Raw genomic sequence first — 8,019 nt, forward strand, 5'->3', positions numbered from 1 at the left:
TTGTTATTACCATACAACCTAGCCTGTTAAGTTTAACCTCACTATCTGTCTGAATATCAAATATCTTAGTAATTTTTTAAAAAGATAGTTCAATGTAGAGTATGTTACTGACTCATGTAGCTTAGATGTGATTAAGGTTTCTATAGTAAAAGGTGAGATAAGGGATTAAGTGTGGGTGATTAACAAATCAGTATACTGCTTATCCCATGCATATTACCTGATCACCATGCAATAAACCTGGAAATTGTTGACAAAAGAAATTACAAAAACATCATAAACATATGGAAAATAGCAACTTCTTAAATAACTATTGGGTCATGGATGAAATTAAAGAAGAAGAAATTTAAAAATATTTACAATAAATAAATGCAGATACAACTTGCCCAAACTTGTGGAATGCAATGAAAACTGTCTTCAGAGGAAAACATATAGAGGTAAATTCACACATCAGGAAAATAGAACAAGCCCCCAAATATTATCTTATGCTGTACCTCAAGCTCGTAGAAAAGAAAAGCAAGTCAAGTCCAAAGCCCAAAGCATGCATAAACTATAAATTAGAGCACAAATTAATTCATTGGAGATGCAGAAAACAATAGAAAGTATAAATGAATAAAAAGTTGGTTTTTTGAAAGAACAACTAAAATTAATGAACCCCTAGCCAGCCTAAAAAGAAAAGAAAAGCCCAAATTGCAATAAAGAATGAAAATGGTGAAATCACTACAGACCCTACAGAAACTTAGAAGATCATCAATACTTGCTTACAAAATATTTACTCTCACAGGGTAGAAAACAGGGAGGAAATATTTGACAGTTTCCTAGATACATAAGAAATGCCGAAGCTGATCAATAAGAAATACAAACTCTGAATAACGCAAAAATGTGAAATGAAATTGAAAATGTAGTAAAAACCTACCAAAAAAAAGAAAAGCCAAGTCATGATAGATTCACAGCAGAATTTTAGAAGACCTCTAGATTAGATTCAATGCAACTCTTCTCAAACTCTTCAATGAACTGGAAAGGGAAGATACTCTCCCAAACTCATTCTTGGCGGCATGTATTACTCTGATTCTAAAACCAGAGAAAGATCCAACTAAAAAAAGTAAACTGTATGCCAATCTTTCTAACAAATATAGATGCAAAAATCCTCAATAAAATACTAACAAACATAATGCAGTCTATTATCAAGAAGATTATATATCAAGACTAAGTGGGACTAAGTGGGATTAATCCCAGGCATGCAGGGATGGTTCAACATATGCAAATCCACTTATGTACTACACCACATCAATGCATCCAAGAAAAAGAAAACACATATTATCATCTCAATAGATTAAGCAAAAGCTTTTGACAAAGTCCAACATGTATTCATGATAAAGCCTTACAGAGAATTGGAATAGATGATGTATATCTCAACCTGATAAAATTCATCAGTGAGAAAAATACTGCTAATATACTAAATAAGCAAAAGCTAAAATACCTCACTTTAAAATCAGGTACAAAACAAAGATGTCCACTGCCTCCACTCCTAGTCAATTCAGTTCTGGAAACATTAGCCAGAGCAATTAGAGAAGAAAGAGAAATAAAAGGAATAAGGGCTAGAAAAGAACATGTGAAATTATCATTATTTGCAGATGTCATGATATTCTACATAAGAAATCACAAAAGTTCTACCAGCAGTTTTTCTGGTGGAGATTTAAACACCAAATTCAGCAATGTAGTGATGTAGTCAACACACAAAAATTAGTAGCATTTTTGTACACAAAGAATGAACACACTGAAAGAGAAATTAGTGAAAACATACCTTTCACAATAACATCCCCTTAAATGAAATACTTAGGAATCAATATCAAAGAGGACATAAAAGATATGTAAAATGAACATTATTGTACTCAGAAAACAGGTTGAGAAAGATTTCAGAATATGGGAAAATATCCCATGGTCCTGGATAGGAACAACCAGCATGGTGAAAAAGACCATGTTCACAAAATTTTTATACAGGCTCAGTGCAATCTTGATTAATATACCATTATTATATCTCACAGACCTAAAGAGAACCTTCTTCAAATCCATTTGGAGCCAGAAGAGACAGAGAATATCAAAACCAATCCTGGAAAACAATGGAAAAGCAAAAACAAAGGAGGGATTACAATCCCTGTCCTGAAGTTATACTATAAAGCTACTATGATAAAATTAGAATGATACTGGCAAAGATACAGACATGAGGATCATGGAACAGGTGAAAAGATGCAGACACAATTGAAAACACATTCAGCTGTCTTATCTTTATTAAATGGGCCAAACAGGCTCAGTGGAACAAAGACAGTCTCTTTAATAAATGGTGATGGAAAACATGGCTTCCACATTCCAAAGGCTGAAACTAGAGCCATGGCTCTCATCATACACAAAGCTACAGTCAAAATGGATCAAAGATTAAATATTGAAACAAAAACACTAAATCTTTTTGAGGAAAATGTAGGTAGAAATCTTGAAGACATAGTGGTAGGGAGAGCGTTCATAAACAAAAACCAAACTACACAAGGAAATACTTCAAAGAATCAACAAATAAGATCTCAGTTTTTTGAAGTTTCTGCACTTTAAAGCAAATCTCCAACAGAGCAAAAAACATTTTGCCCCACAAACTGGGAAAAACTTATAGCCAATTGTCCCTCTAACAATGTCTTCTATCTAGAATATATAAAGAATTTGAAAATTTCTGACCCTCCAAATTAAAGACCCAATCCAAAAATGGGCATCTGAGATGAATATACACTTCTCAAAGGAAGAAATACAAATGGTAAGAAAATATATAAAAATAATTCAACATCATTGATCACATAAGCAATGCAAATTAAAGCAATGCTGAGATTTCCTCTCATCTCAGAAAGAAGGGCTAACAACAAGAAGTCATCCAATAATAAATGCTAAAGAGGTTGTGGAGAAAAAACGAATACTTCTGTACTGTTGGTGGGAGTGCAGACTGGTATATCCACTATGGAAATCAGTGTGGTATTCCTTAAAAGGCTAGGATTGGAAATCCCATTCAAGCCTGCCATTCTTTTTCTGCGTGTTTTTGAAGAAGAAATGAATACACAGAAATATCTGTGCCACCATATTAATAGAGTCTCAATTTTTCATAGTTAAATCAATGGAAGCAACACAGATACTGATAAACTAATGAATAGATTAAAAAATATGTGGTATTTTTACACAGTGGAATATTATTCAGTTGTAAAAATGGGATAAATTTGAGTCTTTTGTAAGTAAGTGGATGGAAGTAGAGAACAGACTCTTAAGTGAAATAAATCAGACCGTCATGTGCACACATCATATTGTGTCCTAAGTATGACATCATGAAAGAGAAAAGTTGAATCTGAAGGATACAATAGATGCTGAAAAGGAGATTAAAATTATTCAAAAATATACTGTGACTGAGTTGAGAAGAAAGGAATGAGAGTAAGTGGATGAAAGAGACTGATCTATGCAAATGAGCAAGGTGCTTTTGATAAACATACTGTGCATTTCTGCTGGCTTATGGAAAGAAATAGTCAATGCTTTAATTTGTGTTGTCTTCTTTTTCTCAATTGTTTGTCCTTTTTCTGTGCTTAATTTCTTATACATTTCTTTCTTCTTTTCTTTTTTCTTCTAATTTTGCCAGTATATGTCTGGTAATATGAATAACTTGTTGGAAACAGTACGTCTTACAACAAATGCTTTGATATTATTACTTTATTAAGTGAAATTCTGCATCACTTAAAATATTTTCTGTTTTAACTCTAATTTTTACTGTTTCTATTAGTCTTCATTTGCTGGGACAAATATCTGACACCCAAAATGAGGGAAGGAAAGGTTTATTTAGTTCACAGTTAGTGGATTCAGTCCATACTTAGCTGGCTCCAAGGCAGAGTGGCACATGGCAGATTGCAGCAATTCAAGGTGGCAACAAACAGCAAGAGCAAAAGAGAGGAGGAACAGCAATAATAACCACAGAAAGGAAGTCTGTGTCCCTTAAGTTGCATTCAGGCGGGGGTAATTACATCCATAATCCCAGCATCACTAAAATTCATAATCTCAGCCTTGATCATGAATTAATCTTATACTCTAGAAGTTCCTTCCCCATGACTTCATGAGGCTTTGGGGAGACAACTAGACACAAACCATAGCTTTTGCTCTCTTCCAAAATTAAAAAATAAAAATGTAGATCTGGGACACTGTGGGCGGTACTTGATGGGAGATTCTGGTCTGAATTCAGAAGACCAGAACTCTGATAGAAATGATCCTGATAAAGATGAGACTCAGGAAGTTTCTGCTAGGAAAAAGGACCTGCACTGGTTTTTACAGCCTAGCTGTTATGGATTGCAAGCTTTCTTTGTATTTTTCATATGTTCAGATACTTTGCCTTATGCTAACGTTAAGGAATGTGGACTAATTACTTTTGAAGAAGAAAATTAAAGATATTCTAAAGAAGATACAGTGACATGGCTACTATTCAAAGGTTTTAGCCATCTTTGCATCAAGAATATACAGTAAAAATCCCAGGAGAATAATTAAATTGTTGTGAGCCTGACCAGAACAGAAGACTCAGTAATCATGAAAATCTGAGTAATCTGTGAAAAGATGGAACATAGGAGACACTACTCACTGAAAATACTAGCAAAAAAGCCAGTTATTTCAGAAGAAGACAATAAAACAGGTTTTTTTTTTTTAGTTCCTTGAATGCCTTCAGGGCACTTTTGGACAGCGGGAGAGTTGTGAGATTCGAACTGCAGCAACCTGAGGCTGACAGCTTTGTGGAAGCAGCCACTTAAAGGACTGAGCTAGAGCCAGGCCCCCCGAAGACAATAAAACAGACTGAGGACAATTCAAGAGTCAGTAGACGGACTTCAGATTTTGCAATCTTATAGTTGCAAAGATAATAGAGCCCTAGCATACCATGATTCAGAATGGCAGAAGCCTATGGCAGGTGTTCATCTGGATTTGGTTCATAGGCACTCACATCCTACAGCCAGAAGAGAGAATCCCAGCTACTCCTTCAGCTGGTGGCAGACCTAGGAATCATCTCATGGTGCTGGTGGTAGGTGTATTCAGAATACAAGTTTTGTGAGGTCAGAAAGCTTCAACCCAGACTTCAGAAGAAGGAGGCCAGGGAGGAGGCCAGGAATTGTGCCCCTGAGTGCATAGTGTTGAAACTGTTAGTGTCAAGCAAATATTCAGTGGCAACCACAGAAGTTTGGAGAAACTGTTGGGTTGTCTGAGGATAAAAATAATGGGAGTCAAAGCCATCCTGAGAGAGAAGCCATGGGAACATCATCATAGTGGTAGACCCATCCAGTACCTTTGAATTTGACATCTGGCCACAGATTACCAGGGATGCTGGAAATTAAATTGCAGGACTTATTCTTTGCCTTGCTAGATTTTGGACTCTTTTGTCCTGTTCATTTCTATTCACCTACATATATCTTTTGCAATAAATGTGACTACCTTGTGCCAATGAAATTTGGAAGTGTTTCTCTTTCTTTTCATTTGTATAGGGAGTGGCAAATTGGATCTTAACTTAAATCTCAAAGGAGACTTTGGACTTATGCTTTTCAGCCATATTGAAATTGTTAGTATTTTAGCAATGCTAGCAGATATAATAAATGTTTTTTGAATAAAAGAATGTGCATGAATCTTTTGGAGGATAGGGAAAGAATGCTATCGCTTAAGTCTAGCTGTGCCCTTAATTCTCATGAAATCACAATGTTTTTTTCAGATTTGGCTGAATCCATAAGTTTAATTAATCCACAGGGTTGATTAATTTTTAGTTTAATAATAGGATTAAGGTGATTAGGATTAACAGTACCTGATTTATAAATTAGTCCACTGATTTGTTTGCCATGCCCCAATCCAAGGAACCTAGATAGGATACAAAAAGTGAAGAAAAAGTTGCTAAGAGCTCGGAGGTGGCTCTGTAGAATAAGCACTTGCCTAGCAAGCACAGGGGCCTGAGTTCAATCCCCACTTCTGAAAAAAAGAGAAAGAAAAAAAAAAAGAAAAGAAAACAAAAGAAAAAGTTGTTAAGACCTCTTGTTTGCTTTGATACTTTCTCCCTACCATGAACGATTTCTCCTCTGCAATGCCCATCTGCCATGCTACCTTGCCTTAGAAGCAGCCAATTATGGATGAAATATCTACAAATTGTAAGCTAAATAATTGTTTTACCCTTTAAATTTATATATTGAATATTTTATCTCAGCAATGATATAAAAATAAGTAGGACAGCTAATATATCTAAAATGAATTGTACTTTTAAAGTAGAATGATCCTATTGAACATCTTTTATATCTCTAATGCCTACTTCTGTATCTTCTTTTCTTCTGCTCATTTTGTTATTAATTTGCAGTTCTCTATTCTACATATTAAATGTGTATGACACATATGATTTGCAAATATTTTCTCCCATTTAATGAATTTCCTTTCATCAATGTTTGCATATATTTGTAATGCACAGTAATTACATTTATCTTGGGAATTTGACACAAATGTTGCTAATATGCCTAGGGTTATTTCCTTTGAATCAGATGGAAATCATGAATTGGTGAAGATCAGAAATGTTAAAATTCCTGATGTCATAATATGACAGCAGAAAATGCTGGGTGCCAACAGCTGACACAACTCCAGGTACTGATTATGCTGCTGGCTAATGTTGATACCTGATTCTGCTTCAAGCCACAGATTGATTGTGCCACGCGATGGCCTCTGATGCTACCAACTGACACCATCTATTTCAATTTTGCTGCTATTTTGCTGCTGATATCTGCTTCCAGGAGCTTTTGATTATAAAAGGTTTGAGTGTTTATCCCTTTATTTAGAAAAGACCACTCTATTCAAATTATTCAGGATAAATTTCCCAATTAGATTTATAGGACTTCTGGGACCCATGCATTGAGATATTAATCATAAGCAGCTTCGCAGAAACATCAAAATGAGTCCTTTTATTTTCGCAGACAGTACAGTGTGGTCAGTACAAACTGGGGAGTATAAACCCTTTTACGACAAAAACCCTGAAGCTGCTGTGGAGTTCTACTTATGAAGGTTGTAGATCTGCTTTAGTGAGAGTCAGTGCTGAAAGCTTGTTGTGAATGTTGAATATGAAAACACAGAGCCCAGATCCCTGTTTTCCTGGTCTTAGCCACTCCAGGTTGCTTCTGCCTTCTTCAAAATGCAGCAATATCTTCTGTAGTGGTCAGTGTAAGAGGATTACCACACTACCCACCTGCACTCAGATTGGCCTGGAGAACAGTGGTTTGATAACCAGAGAAGAAACTGAGGTAAACTGTTCAAGTCTATTGAAGTTCAAGGGTGAACAAAGAAATGGAAAGAATAGTGAGGGCTGTGCACCTGCTGTCCATGTACTTTCTTCTGTCTTCATAATTTCTTTTAGATTTGCCTATATGATATTTTGGTTGGTGAACAAGTTCTGGGATGCTCCTTCTCTGCCACTGACAAATGTTATTTATGTTCAAAGAAAACACTGAGTAAACACAAATGATTTCAAGACAATGGAGAAAATAAGATGTACCTCAAATAGGGCTGGAAGAATTGTAGAATGCAAAACACACTTTGGAAAATAGCTTGACAGTTTGTCAAATGATTGCATACACAAACAACACACTAGCCAACAAGACTATTGTTTAATGTGTTTCTAAAGGAACTGTTTTCACATAAGAAAAGGTACAAGAATATGAATGTGGTGCAATATAATAAAAAGAAAAAAATATATTGAAAGGCCTTCCCGTGTCTAATGTAGGCAAATTTAGGAATAAAAGGAATAGCCACCATACTGACTTTGTAATGAAGTAAGTATCAATTACGTAAAAAACAAAGTTGAAGTCAAAACACTCATTCAAGGAAGCTTCAAATAATTTATGCATATTATTTGGCATCATAATCTCTTCGATCAGAAAATTTGGGACACCACCGAGTTACATGACATAACAATACAAGTCCTCATATGTCCTGAGTCTTAACTGACCTTGGAAG

The sequence above is a fragment of the Octodon degus genome, unplaced genomic scaffold (genome assembly GCF_000260255.1).
Source record: "Octodon degus isolate 3935 unplaced genomic scaffold, OctDeg1.0 scaffold00014, whole genome shotgun sequence".
Classification (NCBI taxonomy): domain Eukaryota; kingdom Metazoa; phylum Chordata; class Mammalia; order Rodentia; family Octodontidae; genus Octodon; species Octodon degus.